General features: G+C 38.4%; 1 protein-coding gene and 1 pseudogene across 3 annotated transcripts in view; one reads left to right on the top strand and one right to left on the bottom strand.

Moving 5' to 3' along the window:
* Positions 1-7,170: 7,170 nt before the first annotated feature.
* LOC101159548 (platelet-activating factor receptor-like) lies at positions 7,171-10,874 on the bottom strand (annotated as a pseudogene). Its single transcript, XR_013653190.1, has 2 exons — positions 10,769-10,874; positions 7,171-8,470 (listed from the first exon to the last, which is right to left on the bottom strand). The product of XR_013653190.1 is annotated as a platelet-activating factor receptor-like (transcript).
* Positions 10,875-19,778: 8,904 nt separating this feature from the next.
* The window catches only part of luzp1 (leucine zipper protein 1), a 43,533-nt gene continuing 42,752 nt past the window's right edge, over positions 19,779-20,559 (top strand). The window contains exon 1 of one of the 2 annotated variants that reach the window (XM_011490200.4): positions 19,779-20,182. The gene's annotated coding sequence lies outside the window, so the exon portion shown is untranslated. The remainder of the gene's footprint in view (positions 20,183-20,559) is intronic. The other variant, XM_011490199.4, reaches the window with a different exon arrangement.

Raw genomic sequence — 20,559 nt, 5'->3', positions numbered from 1 at the left:
GCATGCCAGGACAAAAACCGAAATGATTTCCAGTTCTACTACTCAAGTGTTTCATATTTCCGGTTTTCGCACAGAGGCTGCTGGAAGAAAGCAGGGCTTTCTTTATTAAGAAGGAGTCTATTTAAGTGTACTTCAAGTTCATTTAGGCTATACCATAAACAAGGCAGTATGTGTTAAATGTATTTTTTCAGTACAGTACTATCTATTTACTTTACCTTTAAAATGTTGCACTTTATTCCACCCTGCGACAGACTGGCGACCAGTCCAGGGTATCCCTTGCCTACGCCCAAGTGGCCGGGATAGGCTCCGGCAACCCCGTGACCCCAAAAGGGAATAAACGGTTAAGAAGATGAATGAATGTTGCACTTTGGTCCGAATATGTATTTAGTTAGTATACTTCCTACACCATTCTATATACTCAAGAATTGTTTATTGTCATTTCACTTATAGTATTTCCAGAGGAATACACAGAGACGAGATGTTGTTCCTCACTAGTTCGACAGTTTTAAGAAAATATAGCAAAATAGTAAAGTAAGTGTCATATTATGCGTGGAGAGATGAGACCAACTGTCGTTCATAATACTGTGTTTAACACGTGTAGCAGGAACAGACACATTTTTTCTGCAAAGGTTGGGGGCTGGGATGGCTGACTGAGCTGACGTCTCTCGCTAAGCTCTCGCCTTTTGCCCCGATTTGCACTGTAAATGTCAGAATTTTAAAACTGAGAGTGAACGCTTTTACTGAAAAACTGTCGCGCTTTGACTGAATCTTTGTTTTGAGTAAACATCTTGGTAATTTTACCATTTTGCTCAAATGGCGTTGAAGAAAAAAGTCCGAAGCAGCTGTTGCAGCCGTCAGCCATGTGCAAGCATGGCTACACTCAGATGGACTTCTCTTCCAACATGAAAGAAAACTACCAACAACTCCCACAAAATCTACGGAACCACCTTTGAAGGTAAAAGCGGGACAGGAGTCTACTTCCATATCTGATGATGCTGTTTTGGCTGCAATCGAAAGGCTAACGTCCAAAATAGAGGACTTTGGAAGTCAGTTGTGTGAAAACACAATAATGGTGGCAAACATCTCCCGGCTGGTTGAGATAAACGCGGCTGAAATAAAGGACAGCAACACAAAGATCGCAACGATGGAAAGAGAAATACCACGGATTGTCAGGGAGAACCAAGAACTTAAGGAAAAAGTTGCCGATCTGGAAAGATATAAACGAAGATGGAACTTGAAAATTCATGGTCTGAAAGAAAAAGATGACGAGAATCTGTGGTTGGAATCTTGTCCAAAATCGCACCGCAGTGGGCAGACACAATGGACACGCTGGTGGACACTGTTCATCACCTGGGGAGGAGGGAGGGAGGAAGACATCACCAGGTGATCCTGTAGTTCGTCACGAGGCGCCATAGAGATGCTTTCTGGACAATCACCAAGAACTGCCAGACCTGCAAAGACCTGGGGATCCGCTTCAAGGAGGACTTCAGTAAAGCAGACCTAGAAGCTCGAGCGGCCGTCTGGCTGAAGGGCAGAAAGGAAGAAGGTCTACTACAGGGGCCATGTGGGACACATCAACAGGACTAGGGTCACTGTGGAGTGAAATATTTACAGGGAGGTGAATTACTTATTTTGCGTCATTGAGAGTTCATAAGGTTTTATTGAAATTGTTTTTTTTATTCTATTTTTGTTACTTGGTTTGCTGGCTTATTAACATTTAAGTCACTTTGTTTACTTTTCAAGCAAATCTAAGTTAGATATTCACCTTTATTTATAAAATATATTTTTTCCAAGATGTGAAAAGTTTTGATCATTATGTTTCAATAATTTATTTCATAACAATTTATATTGTTTTCCATTTAAACAGTACAGTGAAATTCATCCTCTAATGTTAAAATTCTCAGTTTTATATTTAGTAAAGAGTTTAGGGCGCAGATAATCTTTAATTTAAAACACCAGATTATTTCATCTTAAATTTTCTCTCTTTTTTATTTTTTGTGTTTTATTTATGTCTTTAAGTTCTGTGTGGTCTTTTATTTCACTAAATACTAGGGGTATTAGGGACTCTGTTAATAGAAAATAACTTTTTTTGTTTTGCAAAAGCCAAAAAGTTCAATGTTGTTGTCTTCAAGAAACTCACTCTTTTGAGAACGATGAAAGTTTTGGTCTAATCAGTGGGGAGACAAAATCTACTTTTGTCATGGCACCAACTGGTCAGCAGGGGTCCCTATTTTACTAAATTATTTTTCTGGCAAGCTTTTAGTTACAAAAAGATATGGTTCTGGTCACTGGTTAATTTGTGTTTTTATTAAATGTGATACATTTGTTATTCTGGGGAATGTATATGGATACATTTATGCAGCGCAAAACAAAATCCTGTTTTGAGACTTTACAAACTCTGTTAAAGAACTAAATCAAGGATATCCTAGCAGTAATCTTATCATTGGAGGTGATTTTATTATGGTGGAAGATGAATACTTTGACAGATTTCGTTCAGCTTTTCAAAACCATCATTATAATCCAGTTCTTCTAAATATATGTATAGATTTAAATGTTTCTGATGTCTGGCGCCGTGATAATCCTGATGTTCAAGATTTCACCTGGTTTAAACCAGATGGATCGGCTAAATCTAGGTTGGATTTTTGGTTGAAATAAAAAAATCAACAAAATTTGACATCAATAGCGAATATTTCAGCTGTACCATTAACTGACCATTCTATGATTAAATTCCTTATTCAACCTCGCAATAATCCTAGAAACAAAGGTTACTGGAAGTTCAACTGTAGTCTTTTAGAAGATGAAGTTTATTCTCAGGCAATTATAAATTAAATCCAAAGGATAACTAAAAACAGACAGTTCACCACTCAGAGGGATAAATGGGAGTTTTTCTAATTCAAAACAAGACGGATTTCAATAACTCACAGGAAAACATTGAGCAGAGATGGTAAACAAAAAGAAATGTAAATTATCAGAGAAATTAACTCTAATTGTTGAAGGTGAGAAAACAGAGACTTGCTTTACTGCAAACCTCACTTGATATTATGTACATCTCTAAAGCCAAAGGTGCATTTATTAGATCTAGAACTAAATGGGTTAAAGAGGGAGAAAAAAGCTCAGCTTACTTCTGTAGACTGGAAAAAAGGCAACAAGAGAAGAACAGTTTTAACAGATTGCTAATTAATGGCAGGGAAAGTACAAATACGGAGGAAATTAAGAGTTTTTTTTTCAGTAATAATAATAATGTATTGGATTTATCTGCGCTTTTCCAGACACTCAAAGTGCTTACAGTGTGTCCATTATTCATTCACTCCTCATTCATACTTGCCTGCGCCCTCATCATTTACACACAGTGGAGCTGCACTGGAGACAAGGAAGGTGAAGTGTCATGCCCAAGGACACAACAATGGGTATCTGAGGGGAGCGGGGATCGAGCCGCTGACCCTTCAAACATTGGACGACCTGCTCAACCACTTGAGCCACTGCCGCCCTTTTAGGTAGGTTGTACTCTTCTTTTTCATCTCATGTTGCTCATCGCTTTTTTAATCATATCAAAGATTTGGCTCCTAAAGTGGATGAAAACTTTTTTTTAAATTATGAAGCAGAATGGACTATGGAAGCACTATGGAAGAAGCAGAGAAAGCCATGAGAAATTTAGCTTTAGATAAATCTCCAGGACCATTAATTTTTACTGAGATTTTTGGAATCACTTAAAAGAGCAGTTTTTGTTAGTCAAAAAGGAAATTTCTGAGTTGAACATCCTTCCAACTACCATGAAGCAGGGCGTCATCCCCCTGCTTCCTAAACCTGGGAAAGACGGCAGATGAATTGATCATTTCAGACCAAAATCCCTCCTCAATAGTGATTATAAAATTCTAACCATCATTTATGCATCTAGATTGAAAACAGGAAAGATTCAGATCAGCTCAGACACACAATCAGGGTTTTTAAAAGGATGATCAATTCACAATAATAACCGGTTTGTTCTTGATTTGATTGACTACAACCAATCAATTGAAGATGATGGCTTCATTTTATTTTTAGATTTCTTTAAAGCCTTTGACACGGTTGAACACAAATTTATGTTTCAGGCTTTAGAATTATTTGGATTTGGGCATAATTTCATAAATTCTGTTAAAACAATCTATAACAATACATAGTTATTTTACCAAATGGCATTTCTCCCAGATTTCTAAATAACAAAGGAATTAAGCAAGGCTGTCCAATCTCACTGTTACTTTTTATAACTGCAAGAGAAATGTTATCAATACTTATAAAAGAAAACTCTGGTTTCTGTAAATTAAATGTCCTGGGAGAACACTTAGCCATTACTCAGCTGGCAGATGACACGGCCATATTCATGAAGGACAGTCATCAAATACCTGAGATCATTCAGACTGGATTTCTTCTCTAAAGCATCTGGTTTAAAACAAAATCTCAGCCAATGTGAACTGTTGCCAATTCACTGTTCTGATCAGTCAGTTATTCATAGCATACCTGTTGTGAAATATCTTGTCTCTTACCAAACAATGGAGGAAATGAACCTATGGAAAACTTTAGAACAGTGTCAAGTTAATTTAAGCATGTGGTCACAGCGTGACATTTCTATTCTGGGCAGAGTGTTTATTACTAAATTAGAATGTTTATCCAGATTCTTTTATCCAGAATATTCACTCCCAATTCCTAAATCTGCAAGGAAAGCAATAAATCAGGGCAATTTCAACTTCATATGGAAAAATAAAACTCATCACATAAAAAAAGGAACAATAATTCAGGATTACAGTGAAGGTGGACTTAAAGTCATAGACTTTGAAAGTTTGGATGGTATGATTAAAATTAATTGGCTTAGGTCTTTTTATGCAAAATGGAAGAAATAATTAGTTTCAGATACCTTCAAATATTTTCTCTCATCCAGGGGGCATTGAGTTTCTTCTAAATGTGATTTTGATCACAGAAAGCTTCCTATTAAACATTGTACTTATCATCAGCAGGTGCTACTGTAATGGAAACTCATATTCAAACATAATTTTAGTCCACACAAAACTCCCATATGGAACTGTCTGTATATTTTATGTAGGAACAAATCAATATTTTACAAAAATTGTATTGATAACCGTATTTGGCCATCATTACATATTATGAATGATAATGGAAACATTATCTCATTTGAAACCTTTTTCAGTAAGTTTAAATTGAATGATAGAAAACAATACGACAATGTGATCAAAGCAATCCCTCAGACTTTGATCCAAATGTCCTCCAGTCTGGTTCATAATGTTCAAGTTCAGCTTCCGTCTCTGTTGTTCGATGATCAACTGCTTAATTCAAAACTTCCAAACTCATTTAGAAGATCTATGTTTGTTAGAGAACTATTTCCAACATCTTACAAAAATCATTTTATGTCATAGCATTACACAAAAGTGGAAAGAAGCAAGTTAAGATCTCAGTTTATTAAATACCCAATTTTTCCAAAATACAAAGAAACCCATTTTAAAATAATGAAGGCAGTCTATCCATGCAAGAAACTACTACATTTACATTTTGGTTTTCAAGAAAATAACTTTTATTTCTATGATATAAATATAGAATCACTTGATCATCTGTTTGAATGTATATACATACTAACAGTTTGTGGGAGGATTTTTTTTTGTTGGTGCTCCTCAAAGTTTCCTTTTCCTATTTCTATTCAGTTACAAAAACACATTGTAATATTTGGAACAGTTTCTGGTGATAATACTTAATACATTTAATACTTTATTAATTCCTGGGAAATTCTTCATCCATAAGAGCAGATTTTTAAAAATCAAACCATTATTCAATACATTTCATAAAGAGATCTGTTTATATTTTAAATCGCTGAAATTCATGAAAAACAAAAATGCAATAAAACCGTCCATTTTCATTGAAGATCACATGTTATATGACAATCCCTAATATTGTGAACTACAATTCTAATGTTATTCATTTTTTTTCTTTGTATCTTAATCTTTTTTTCTTTTGTTAGGCCTTTCTATTGTACGTATGTGAATGTGTAATCCTTTGAAGTTCAATTAAATAAAATAAAAACCTCTTCCCAGATGACATGAGGGAGAACAGTCCACGAGAGGGGTGCTGAGGGTCCCCGATGATGGAGGCTGCTCTGCTTAGGCAGCGCTGCTGGTATAACTCCTCCATGTTTCAGTTCATAATAACATTATTAGAGGAATATTTAATTCAATTTTATTCATATAGCACAATATCACAACAATAGTCATCTTAATGGGCTTCATTCTGGTTTTTATATTATCAACATGAAATCAGTTATAAAATATAAGGTAATTGCCTAACTAAACTAAACAGACTAGGCTAAACAGGGCATCATTGCCCTTAGACCCTCCCTCTGTAAGAAATTACACCTAAAAAAAAGGATTAAGAAAAAAAAAAAAGAAAGAAAAAGCCTCAGGGATGCATGAAGGAGGGATCCTCTCCCAGGACAGACAGGCAATGTACCAGTGGAGTAGGGGGACAGCTGAGGTCGCAGGACGAGCCAGAGGCAAGGTCCACGGCGAGTTACAGGAGCACAAATGACAAATTATTCATATCAAGTGCCTACAATGTTTGAGAACGAATGATAAAATAGGAATCCATTAGAATCTAAAATTGGGAAAATTTGCTTTTTAGCAACAAAAATATTTGCACTTTATTTAAAAAAAAGAGTCCATCTCTGTTCCACTTTCTGGAATGGCTTTGTTCATTGGATCGTTGGTTCCTGGAGCCTGTCCCAGATGTCCCAGATACTGTTGGGCGAGGGAAGGGTACCCCTAGCTGTACATGTCGCCAATACTTCATAGGGTGTTATGAAATACACACCCCTCAATAATTTTTTGAGACATCAGTGGTGTAAAAATTTAATTAAGAACAGAAAAAGTAGCTTGGAGCGCCTTCACTTTGCAAAATATCGATGTTTAGTACCAGGGTAATTTTAACTGCAAATACATAAGAGACAATATTGCTACATCCATGTATTTCCCCGCCTTGGAGCATAAGGAAGCAAGTTATTTTTTTGAATTTTAAGATAAAATTCTAAAGCTATTTCACAAAATTCCATAAATATGTGATCACATTCAGTACTGTCACTGAGAACAGATCAGTAGATTTGTAGAAACATAAATTTAGAACAGTACAAATTTACAGACTGCCAGGGGGCTAGCTTAAAACTCCATACTAGACCTCTAATTTGCAATAAATTAAAGCATTCAACAGGTTTTTCTATTAACAGCATGAAAATGTGTACAAATGTATCTAAATTCTATTGCCTCTACTCCCATCACGATTTTTCTTTGGTGGGCTCCGGTTGAACATTAGGCTGTCTCTGGCTGTGATTTCTCCTCTCCGTAGAGTTTGGTGTGTTGACTATGTTGGAAGACTCTTCTCCCTTTACTAACTTCTTCAGGTGTGCCATAATAAACCTCCTAAACTTCTTTGTGGCAAAATAATAAACCACAGGATCTAAAATGCAGTTGAGACCCATTAGAACCAATGTGATCTGATGGGCATCGTTTAAAGTTTGAAGGGTGTTTTGGTCCCAGTCCACATGGCCCCATCCTTCTTTGATCTTCAGCACCGCCAGCACCCAGGGGGCTTGGACTACATGGTGAGGCAGGAAACACAGAAGAAACACACCCACCACTGCCAGCAGCATCTTCAAGGCTCTTCGTTCCAACCCTCTCAGTCTTTTCCCTAATGACAACAGGGCCTCTTTGGAATTTTTGGAAATATATTTTTTGGATTGTAACTCTGTTTGAGGAAGCTTTTGAGAGAGTAAGTCTCGAACACTGAGGAGGTTGCACACCATGACAAGGAAAAAAACAACGAAAAACAACCCAATCATTAAAAAATTAGTAACAGCAACTTTCCGCTTCACTGTGTCCATTTCATTGTGGTAGCCTTCAAAGCATCGCGCCAGGTTGTCTTTATCAGTGTGCCCCCCCTCTGATGGCAGGTATGGAATGGCCGAAGACACCAGGCACAGCCAGATCAGAACAGACACAATGATCCCGCGCCATCTTTTATTCGAAGCCGCCGCATTCAGAGGCTGAGTCACTGCCCAGTATCTGTTCAGACTGATGGCTCCCAGAAAGAGGATGGTGCTATAGGTGCTGATGAAAAAGAATGAACCCGTCAGCCGACACAGGAAGTCCTTGTAAATCCAGTGGCCTCCACGGCTATAGTAAGAGATCCAGAAGGGAAGGGCGCACACAAAAAGTAGATCCGCAATGGTCAAGTTGGTCATGTATGTCAATCTCTCCCATGCCCTTTACTTTACGCAGGCACTGGAGGACATACAGCACATACACATTAGCCAAAAAGCCCACAACAAAGAAAATGCTGTAAACAACAGAGAACAGCATGTAGCGAAAGTCGGAGTCCAGAAAATCAGAGCTCTTGACTGTAGAGGCTGCTGTCTCAACTTGGTCTTTGGTTCCCTCCATTTCTGTTAGAAGAACATAAAATAATTAAAAAAAAAATTATTTACACGAAACAATTAATGGCTCTAGCCTAAGAAAAACTCTGAGTTGTGTTTAGGGTGTTTTAGACTGTAGAAGTACAAACAAACTGTTAGTAAAAGTGTTAGTAAAGACGGAAGTTGGCTAAGTGTTTGAAAGGTAAAGCAAAATGACAAACTTTAACCACAAACCACAAAGGAAACAACTGGTTAAAAAGCATTTGTTGCAGCTGCCAAACTGTGGATGTATCAACAAAATTTTCCTCCATCCATTTTTAGAAACTGCTGAATCAATCCAAGCTACTTCTTGGGCGAAGGCGGGGTACACCCTGATCAGGTAACCATTCTGTTGTGAAGACACACAACCACATACTCACATGCACACCTAGGAGCCGTTTACAGACAAAGATAAACCTGTGAAGTAAGTTTTCAGTCTGTGGAAGGAAGCTGGAGTATGGAGTAAAGTAACTGTCAAAAAGAAACGTATCCATAAAGACAAAGTTGAGCTTAATTTAATAGTTTTTGTTCAACTTCGTCTTTATGCATATGTTGCTTTATAACAGTTATCTTACCCCATACTGGAGTGACAGGAGAAAATCTAAACATGACCAGGAAGAACATGTAAATTTCACACAAAAAGGTCAAGCTGGGATTTGAACCAGGGCCTTCTAGCTGTGAGACGAGAGAACAGTGCAGCCCAAATTGAAAAGATTCAAAAATGTTACTTTTTCTTTAACTCCAAGGAAGTTTGGCATCATTAATATTTAGAAAGTTCCAGACGGTTTTCTACATAAACATGTATAATAATCATTTACTTTGATTTATTCTTAGTTCTTAATATAATCTGCCTTTTAACCCTTTAATGCCTCACTTTAGAAATAATTCATTCATTCATCTTTCATTTGATTTGATTTGAAATGGTTTATTTCAAGCAATCAAATAGGAGTAATACACAAAAACAATACAATCATCAGTTATACATTCATACAGTAACTAGTAATCAAACTTTGGATAATTAGACATATTAATAAATATTGCTTGAAAGGGAGTGGAAAGAAGCGAATTTATATAATCCCACCCCTGTTCTACCGTAACCATTTTATTACATGATTTATCTTCCGTTTATTTCCTTTCGGGGTCACAGGGCTGCCGGAGCCTATCCTGGCTTCTTGTGGGCGCAGGCAGGTGGCATCCTGGACAGGTTGCCTGTCTGTCACAGGGTAGAGTGTCCACAATCACACACACGTACTCTCTCATTCACACCTAGGGACAATTTTTCTGTCTCCAGAGAAAACCCACACATGCACTGGGAGAACATGTTAACTCCACACAGAGTTATCCCCCATTGATGTTCTGGTTCAGGTCCCCCAGCCAGGACTTGAACCGGGGGACTTCTTGCTGTGAGGCAAGGGCACTAACCAGTGTGCCACCGTGCAGCCTAGAAATAATGAATTTGAATGTATCTTTATCATTGTAAATAATGTAATGATTAATTTTATAATTAATTATAATAATTACATTATATTGTATGATGCATGTGAGCTGGGCAACAACAATAATGAAATCATTCTTAAAGATCTTGGTCTGAAAAGCACACCATTAGAAAATTAACAATGTAAATTTTACTTACATGTGTTCTTCTGTTTGTTTGTTTGTTTCTTTTTTCATAAATTATGTTTGTACTTGATGTCAAAATGCTTTTGCTGCGTATTCAAAGCTTCCTTGATGTCTGAATTTTCTCAACACATTAAAAGTATTCATCACAGCACACGAAACTGACACTCCAAAAATGTTTTGAGACATCTTTCCCGTACAGGTGAAACCAGTTTTAGAACCTTCAAAATACTAAATCATTGTTTTTAAGTTTTGAAACTAGGTTACAAACTGATGTCTATCACAGAAATTTAAAAAATAAAATAAAAAACATCTTCTTCTTCTTCCTCTTTCGGCTTCTCCCATCAGGGGTCGCCACAGCGAACAAGTCGCATGGTAAACTTGGCAATGTTTTACGCCGGATGCCCTTCCTGACGCAACCTTCTCAAACCGGGCTTGGAGCCGGCACGGAGGTGGAGAAGGGAACAGGGAGCAGCCCGGATTCGAACCCTGGTTTCACGGACGGAAGGCGCAGCAAACCAGCACGAGCTAAACCGGCTCCCACAAAAACACAAAAATACATCCAAATCTGGTAGGTGTCCAATTAGAACAAACCCATTTTATAAAAAAGTAGAAACATTAAAACAAATATGCTTCTAAAATAAAATAAAATAAAAGGTTTTTTAAACTTACTGTTCAGTTCTTCCAGCTGTTAATCTTTTTTCTGTCTTAAACTATCCAGAGGGCAAATGTTGGTGCGCGCTGAGATGGAGTGCTGCGTCTCTTCTGCTTTTTCTGATGCACTGAAGACAGAAACCAAAGGAAGGAGGAGTTCACTCTGCAACCACTTCCAGGGAACACCAGTGTTGTAGCCGCGAATTTACCCATAAAACAATCTGTGTGACTGAGCTTGCATACCAGGACAAAAAACCAAAACGATTTCCAGTTCTACGACTCTGGAATTTTAGAAATATTTCGTATTTCCAGTTTGCCCACAGAGACTGCTGGAAGAAAGCAGGGCTTTCCTTATCAAGAAAGAGTCTGACATACAGTGGTGGACAAAATAATTGGTACCCCTCAGTTAAATAAAGAAAGTCTACAATGCTCACTGAAATGACTTGAAATGTTCAAAAGTAACAATCAATTAAAATTGAATGAAAATTAAATAATCAAAATCAGCCGTTACTTTTGAGTTGTTGATTAACAGAATTATTCAGAAAACAAACTAATGAAATAAGGCTGGACAAAAATGATGGTACCCATGACTTAATATTTTGTTGCACAACCTTTTGAGGCAATCACTTCAATTAAACAGTTTCTGTATTTGTCAATGAGCCTTCTGCACCTGTCCAAAGGTGTTTTGGCCCACTCCTCATGAGCAAACTGCTCCAGTTGTCTCAGGTTTGACAGGTGTCTTCTCCAGATGGCATGTTTCAGCTCCTTCCACAGATGTTCAATGGGTTTCAGATCTGGGATCATAGAAGGCCACTTCAGAATAGTCCAACGCTTTTCTCTTAGCCATTCTTGGGTTTTTTTTGGCTGTGTGTTTTGGATCGTTATCCTGTTGGAAGACCCATGACCTGCGACTGAGACCAAGTTTTCTGACACTAGGCAGCACATTTCTATCCAGAATGCCTTGATAGATTTCATTTGACCTTGCACAACTTCAAGACACCCTGTGCCAGATGCAGCAAAGCAGCCCCAAAACAGAACTGAGCCTCCTCCATGTTTCACAGTAGGGACAGTGTTCTTTTCGTTGTGAGCTTCATTTTTGAGTCTACGAACATAGAGCTGATGTGCCTTACCAAAAAGCTCCAGTTCTGTCTCATCTGTCCAAAGGACATTTTCCCAGAAGCTTTGTGGCTTGTCAACATGCATTTGTGCAAATTCCAGTCTGGCTTTTTTATGATTTCCTTTCAACAGTGGTGTCCTCCTTGGTCGTCTCGCATGAAGTCCACTCTGGCTCAAACAATGACGAATGGTGTGATCTGACATTAATATACCTTAGGAGTTCACCTTTAATGTCTTTGGAGGTTGTTCTGGGCTCTTTAGATACAGTTCCAACTATCCATCTCCTCAATTTGTCATCCATTTTCCCCCCGGCCTCGTCCAGGGAGGTTGGCTACTGTCCCGTGGGTCTTAAACGTCTGAATAATATGTGCCACTGTCCTCACTGGAACTATAAGCTGCTTAGAGATGGTTTTATAGCCTTTACCTTCACGATGTTTGTCTATCATTTTGTTTCTAATGTCCTGGGACAATTCTCTCCTTGGCTTTCTGTTGTCCATATTCAGTGTGGTACACACCTTTTCACCAAACAGCAACATGACTATCTGTCTCCCTTTAAATAGGCAAACTGACTGATTGATTATGGGTTTGAAAACAGCTGTGATGTCAATTAAAGGACATACCTGAGTTCATCATGACCCCCTGGGTAATTAGTTCTCAGTCTTTTATGGAGGGACCATCATTTTTGTCCAGCTCTATTTCATTACTTTGTTTTTTTAAATACTTCTGTTAATCAACAACTCAAAAGTAATAGCTGATTTTGATTATTTAATTTTCATTCAATTTTAATTGATTGTTACTTTTGAACGTTTCGAGAAATTTCAGTGAGCATTGTGGACTTTCTTTCTTTAACTGAGGGGTACCAACAATTTTGTTCACCACTGTACATGTTTGCGCTCAGAACAAAGTATCCTTTGGTAAAAGTAACATGTAACAGGGGGATATTTAATTCACTTTTATTTATATAGCCCAATATCACAACAATAGTCGTCTCAATGGGCTTCATACTGGTAATTGTATAATCAACATTAAATTAGTTATAAAATATATAGGTAATTGCTAACTAAACTAAACAAAGTTAAACTAGGCATCCTTGCCCTTTGACCCTCCCTCTGTAAGAAAATACTCCTAAAACGAATGGATTAAAGAAAAAAGAAAAAAAGGAACCTAAGGGATGTCCACATGAAGGAGGGATCCTCTCCCAGGATGGACAGTTGATGTACCAGAATTAGATGAATTAGCTAATCTAACTCTACATCTACATGATTGAATAGTGTAGTAGATGGGCTTCATCAAGATGGAGTTGGGGGAGGGACGGCTGAGGTCGCAGGACGAGCCAGAGGTAAAACCACGGCCAGGTACAGGAGCACAAATAACAAATTATTAATATCAAGTGCCTATAATATTTGAGAACAAATGATAAAATCGGAATCCATTAGAATCTGAAGTCAGGAAAATCTGTTTCTTAGTATAGCAACAAAAATGTTGGCATTTTATTTTAAAGAGTCCATCCCTGTTCCACTGGTGTGTCTTCATGGAATAGCTTTGTTCTTTGGAAAACTATTTGGATCATTCGTAATAGATACCTAATAGCAAACAAAGTTAATGAAGTTTCATTAAAATTATCCACAAGTGTTATTCTACTTAGCATTGCATGACTAAATCTAAAAGAGACATTGGTTTTCTGTACCTTTATTTGTAAACCACCCAGAGACAGTTCATCTCCTCATCTGGATCTGCTTACATTCAAGGACATCTTGGAAAGACTTCAGCAGATGTGTTAATGATCATCTTTATAAGGACTTTGCTTTAAAAGGAAAAACATTTAATTTAATTTCTTTAAAAAGCAATGAAAATTATATTCCAATGTCATAATAAAGTTGTGAATCATAATTTTCTAATATCAGATTCACAAATGTAAATATAGTGACCAAAGGCCTGGCTTTGTACACTTTTATATTGATATTGTTTTCTATATAAGTGGAGCAACAGACAAAGAGGTGTTAAACAATCAATATGTGTACATGTTATGGTTTGTTTGTCTGATCAAATGTGTTAACACTATATTTTACTCTGAAATAAAAAAATAATAAAGAATAAAATCGGCACTAACAGCTTTTCAGCCACATGGGGGAGCTAGAGACGTGTTTCAAATACAAAAGTTCTGTCACGCTCTGTGTAAACAGACAATCAGCAGGAATGGACTGAGACCAGGCTCCATAGAAAATCTCTTTAGTGACTCTCCCTCTATACAGATGCTGCATCCTCCCCCTCTGCTGTAAATGTTTAATTCCAGCTTCTTATGTACGAGCTCACAGCACAACAAGCTCTCCCTGGTGCCACGGTATAATTCCTGGATTAAGGTTAACGATCTTCCACAACCTGATTGCTGCCATTATGGCTTGGCGCTGGAACAAGACAGCAGAAACCTTTTTTTTTTTAGTGCTCGGATGCCCTGCCTGACGTGCAGTGCCTCCTCTGTGCATACAGGCGAATGCAGTAAAAATCTGTTCACATGCAACCCATGGTCTGGGTGTGGAGTCAGAACATTCCTCTGCTGGTCGCTGCAATTTGTCTCAAAATGAAGGGCAGCTTCTGATGTCTTTTTTTTTAGAGTGGACACTTGATATGGGATGTTTTTGATTCAGGTCGTGGTAGGCCTTCCTGTGGTCACTCTGTCTGTGTGGGTTTCCTCCAGGGGGCTTGGTTGCTCCCAAATCAGATCATGCATGTCAGATTAAGAAACATCAGAAATTGCACAGTTCTCGCTGTTAAACTTTCTTATTTTCATAGCAAGGTAGCAAATCCAAGCGATACACTTCAAAGCTAAGTAATCCTCTTAATTTGCTCATCTGATCATTTTTGAAAATAGATAAGGTGGTGCATTTTAAGACAAAATATGAGGCTTTGATGTCCTGAGGGTTAAGCTCATGAATTCTTTCTTTCTTTTTTTTAAATATTCTTTTATCTAATGTTTGTACAGCACAGATGAAAGTGGAATAATTGGATCCAGGTCCATGCCAGTGAGTGCTGATGTTCTGCACCGCCACACAGGTCAATCCAGGGAATCCTTCCTCCAGAGGAGGGCTTGTTCTTTTTGAGTCCAGGTGTGCACAGAAAGAAACAGGGAATGCAGCCAAAATGTTCTTTTTTTTTCTCTTTTTTTTACATAAGGCTGGAAATCATGTGATGTGAGGACACAGGATGGATGTCAGACGTTTAAATGGAGCTTTTCTTGTCCCATTAACACCTTCTCACAGTTGCACTTTCACCCCGGCCTGACCTCCAAGCACTTTGTCTCAGCCGGGCATGAAGGCGGAAAGCTTTAATGCTTCCGCCACGCTCGGAGCGTGAAAAGATCATTCGAATTGGAGAGTTGAGAAAAATTGTCCGCACGTTTCACCTGGCAGAGGTTGTCAAGCTTGGGAGTGTAGATCTCTCTCAGGCAGATTTACTTCATTCCAGACACAGAGGATTGAGGAATGTCCCCCTGCAGTGAGAATGAGAGGGCTATGGGAGGGGGCCCAAGGCAGGCCAAGGCATCTGTACTTCAAGATGATATAGGACCTGACAGTAAGTCAAGATGTTCAAAGGGGTTTGGAGCCCTCACCCTTTGCTTGTCTCTTAAAAAATTCAGTACATTTCCAAAGTAAGACATAGCCTACAAAAACAAAATCAGAGCTTTGGCAATCGTTTATTTAACTGGAAAGGAAAAGGATTCACATGAAGGCTCTGGAAAATGAAGGTTTGGACAAACATGTTCATAATGGAGAACGCCTCCTGACATTACAAGCTGCCCCAGATTTTTTTATCCAACAGAGTTACATCTGTTTAAATACTGACAACAGCCCACTAGGAGAGGACAGTGAATTATGCACGTTGATCCTTAATCCACAGTGGGAAGGACGCAAAGCAGGGAAGCTCCAGTCTAAGCCATATTGTGGTACATAATCCTCTGGTTTGGTCTCATTTTTATTTCATAGGCAGACAAATAAAAATGGGCATGGAAAAGTTCATCTGAGCCCAACTATGAAATATCCAGGCAAATAATGAACCCAAAAAGACAAAATTCGACAAGCAGAACCGTTGAATTCCACTCAGGTCCTGTCAGTTCACCTCCCAGTAAACTATGTTCTTCATGCGCACCTTTTTATTCCACTATAAAACAACTCTCCAGTTGGCAAAGGATGTTTGTGATTAGGAAGGATGTTGGCCAGAAACCTGCTCTTCCTGAATCAGCTTGCAGTGCAGAAGAATAAATTCCCAGCAACTGCTAACCCTCCGTTGCCGAAGTGCATTCACATTTGTGTTATTAAAGTCACAAATTGACAAAAGCATGTCTGTGCAGGAGCCAAAACGTGTTAAGATAAGTAAAACGTGACTAACACTGTCTTATAGAATAAGCTGTTTTCATGCCAGACTTGTTTATTTGCCAACCAAGTCTCTTTTTTTGTCCTCGTTAGTTATTTATTTTAATTTTTTTTCATTATTTTTTTTTTGTGTGTTTAGCTAAAGAGAAACTCTTATAGCTGAGGAATATTTTAGTCCACCTGCGCTTGGCGTTGCTGCTGCGGTATTCAAGTGTCTGGGCGTGTCTGGTTATGCCTTTCACTCACAGCTGCCTCTGAAAGGATTTCATTTATCTCACAGCCTTTGGTATCTTAGGTATCTTTCTCCACCTGGACCGGGTGACAACATTATTTATACCTCGCTTAGCCTTTTATGTTAAGTGATATCGACAGATTGGGTTGGTGTTATTGAGAGAAAAGTATGTTGAATGTGCTGAAAACAAAGGGCCTTCTCACAAATGACTCATTGCAGTAGAGCTGACTGACAAACAAAGAACCACAATGACCTTTGACCTGTCAATAACGTGGAGAGCAGCGGTGCCTTTTTCCACTGATTTAAAAATATTTTTTTCAAAATACAAGTACAAGATCACTTTTAAGTGAGATCAAAGGATTTGTACTTTGTAAAAACAGGCTTTTAAAAAAAATCATTTTAAGCCTTAAGAAACTTAAATCAACTTGTTTTTTGATAAACAACAAAGGTGGGACAAATGGTGTGTAAGGTTACACTTTTTTCTCCAAAACTGAGCTAAACAGAGGTGGTAAATTAAAATGGTATTATATGCAATATAGCCCAAAAGTTGAAGATTTGAACAATTTAAGCACAACTTTTTGAAAAAAAAAAAAAACTCTACAAAAATTAAGTTCGTCCATGACTTTTGCTGAATTAAAGACTCTTAAGGGCAATGAAATATTTGAGAAAGGTTGAGTGCAACAAGAGCTGAAAATGGGAACATTTTTCTGCTGGAAGGCTTACCTGACAATTATTAAATCGAATCTGATGCTTCTGAACTTGGCGGCGGCAAGTATCTCTGCCTTGAGGAGCCTGGTTGTGAAAATGATAGCTAGAAAAAAGAAGTAAAAGCTCAAGGGCCAATGCTCAAAGCCTCAGCCATCTCTGCCTGCCATGAAACGTACATTTTCTATTACATTTCCCTGAATACGTCTTACAGTGTGAGGTGTTCAACAAACCACTGACAGTCAAATAGCAAAAACCTGGACGGCTTCACTTCCATTTAAACTGTTAATATTTATATTTTCAATAATTGCATAGTTGGTTCTCACTTAATATTTGTCTTCACTTAGCAAGTCACAAATCTATCTGGTTTGATCTTGTCCAAGCAGAGTGACAAAATTAAGAAACCAACAAAAATATGAACGGGACAGTGAGAAACGTAATTTCGATTCCTTTGTATGTCAAGCACATGTGAAGAAATTGACAAATAAACCTGACTTTGACTTTGACTTTGACTTTGAAAAATATTCTGTTTTCAGCTCTGAATAAAACCACAATGCTCAATTTCTTTAAGCCCAGATTGGACCAAAAAAAACGCTTTTTTACTCATGAAGAGTCTAACTCTTCAAAGCACTGCTGTGATACAGGAACGAACTAAGCTGCAACACATTGTTTTAAACTGTTTATTTATTCAATATTAAAATGAAAAAAAAAACACAAAACTGTTGCATTGAACTTTTGGCTAAAAATTGAGTTTCATGGCACAGATGTGAAAAATTGGCTAACATGTTACTATAACACAAAGTTACCTGACATTTCTCCCAACTTTTTGTCCTGTTTAAGCTAATCTATGATGAGTTTTTATTTTATTAAAGACATATGAGGAAATGTTTTGGCCAAAATACCAGTGACGGCAAAGAAAGCTTTTGCAATTCATGGAGAAACAAAAAATCCTCATCAATATTTGGAGACAATTTGGAAACTCTTCTGCAAATACCATTTGTATTCTTGTTAGTAACAATATTAGACAACTGTGTGTTTAGTGCTGTGGATAAAACAAAGTTAGACTGGTTGGGCCAGATGAGGGTTGTGATGCTTTTGTCTTTTGTGTTAGATCTGTACACAAACTTGTGCAATTTGCCTTTTAAACACTTTCATTCTGAATAAGTGTGAGAAAATACAGACACGATGAAAAACCAAACTGGTTTATTTTGACTAATTATATGCACACAAAGAATTGGACTGATTGTTAGAATTGAATTCCAAATCAAATCAATTTTGATTCATGACTTTCAATAGCAATTCCATTCCAACTTTCCAACTAAATATGGATTTCTTGGAAGACCCACTCCAATGAAAATGGTGTTTTAGGTGTTTTTCACATGTTCTTGTGGCATTTTTCTCAGGATGGAGGACATTTATAAAGAAAATTAAGCTCAAAATTGTATTTATGAGTATTTCATTACTCAAATTATTATGAATCAGGAGCAGATCCAAAAATGCCATTGGCAAAAGCTTGTCAGTGTGACATAGAAACATTCAGTAGGCCACAAGCTCCCTGCTTAACTCCGTTCTCCGGGAGAGCTTGTAAACAGAGAGCTCTCGGATATTGGGGACGGCAAAAGGGACCAGGGTTGCTCTGTGCCAATGGTTCCGTCCACAACTGAGAGGTGAATTTCTGATTAACTACTGCTGCTCTGCAGAAAGTATGTCCAAGACAATGACAGCTTTTGGCATTTTGCCTTAAAACGGCACATCATCATTGAAAGACCAGCGGGAATGCTTTGACAATAGATTGAAAGTTGAACGGAGTGGGTCTTTAAAAATGTCTTAAAAAGAATATTGTTTCCAAGATGTCTTCACATTATGAATCCCAGCCCTATATTGCACAATAAGGTTTACTGGAAGTAGTTCAATAAAAATTTGCTACTGTGTTGTGGGCGGGACTGTTGGCACGGAGTAATCCCTGCTCTACTTCCTGACATCCATCTGTTTACACTCTCTCCCGCTATCTTACAGCCCTTTAACAAGTCCAACCTATAATTACCCGTGCAACTTAAACGGCGAGCAATATTGGAGCTATACAGCCGTGCAGTTTGATCAGACAAGGGAAAAAGAAGACAGACATGGATGTATTTGTTTATAGGGGGATGCAGCAGAATGGAGCGGAGCAGGGAGCCTGTGCACCATGATTGTGTTTCTACGTCCCCCACTACAAGCTTTGTATGGGTGTCAGCATTTTTTTGCCTGCTCCTGGTTCCCAATGATTTGAACAAAGAAATACTCAGAGATGCCATTTTAAAGCTTTTATTTTCTTTATATGTCGTCCATCATCAGAAAAATGTGCTAACATCTTAAATGCAACAAAAATTGGAGTGGGTCTTTAAATTAGTGTGTTTTATCAGACTCATTTTTCTGGTGATAAACCCGTTTGTGGGTGTAAGTTTTGCTCAAAAGACCTATACCGAAAAATTCTGATATTGTGATCATACATAATATTTCAACTAGATATAAAGTTGTTTATTATATGTCGTACTTGAGTGTTTTGTCATGGAGTCAGACTAGAAGTCTGCTGGATGAGGATTAATTCCCCTTCAATGCCCTCAGTTGCGTGCAGTTCGGCGGGAGAGAGGGGCGGGGCCTCACAGCCGGGAAGGGCGTCCTCATTGCGGTCAGACTGGGCAGAGGCAGGCCGAGGGGTGGGTCCTCCGGCAGCAGAAAGGAAAAGCCCACCTTCTCTCATTGTTAAGGACGCGGTGGAATGTGATGGTTTGATTTCCAAAAGACCAGGGAGGGGAACATCCGAGAGGGGAGGAAAAAAAAAAAAAGACCAACGAAAGAAAAGTGAGTGAAAACGGGAAATCGAACAGGCTCCCCCCTCTCCTCCCCCCCGTCGCTGTCAGAAAATGTGGACCAACTTGTGCCGCGCGCCGTGAACCGGACCGCCCGCGTGAGCCTCGACCCGACTGAAGTTGTGGATTTAAGCGTTCTCCGAGCCGGCGGTGTCTCTCTGAGGTAAACGTGTCTTGTTGAAGTGGTTTTTTGGGGGGGTCGAGCGGAAATGTTTTCGGAGAGTCAGACACTAGCGTCTTCCCGAGTTTGGACTCTGTTCGTTCAGACTGCAGCCGTTAGAACTGCGGCAAGTTTTTTCCAGCTTTCCTTCCTTCCTCCTCCTCTTCTTCCTCTGTTCGGTGAAGAAAAGCATCTAAATCTGCAGCCGAAACTCTGTTAGATCAAACATACTAGCCTCCAAATTCAACAAAACTTCCAGAATCTGTTAAATTTGTTGTTATTTTGTGTGATTACTGGTTTTCTAGGTCGTGTTCACATGCTAGCTTCTGCTACATTTGATGCTGTAGACTAGTCCACAACAAGAAACGAAGAACAGATTT

Source organism: Oryzias latipes, chromosome 22 (genome assembly GCF_053564925.1).
Source record: "Oryzias latipes strain Hd-rR chromosome 22, Olatipes_Hd-rR_3.1".
NCBI lineage: Eukaryota > Metazoa > Chordata > Actinopteri > Beloniformes > Adrianichthyidae > Oryzias > Oryzias latipes.
This window is presented reverse-complemented; position numbering and strand designations above follow the sequence as displayed.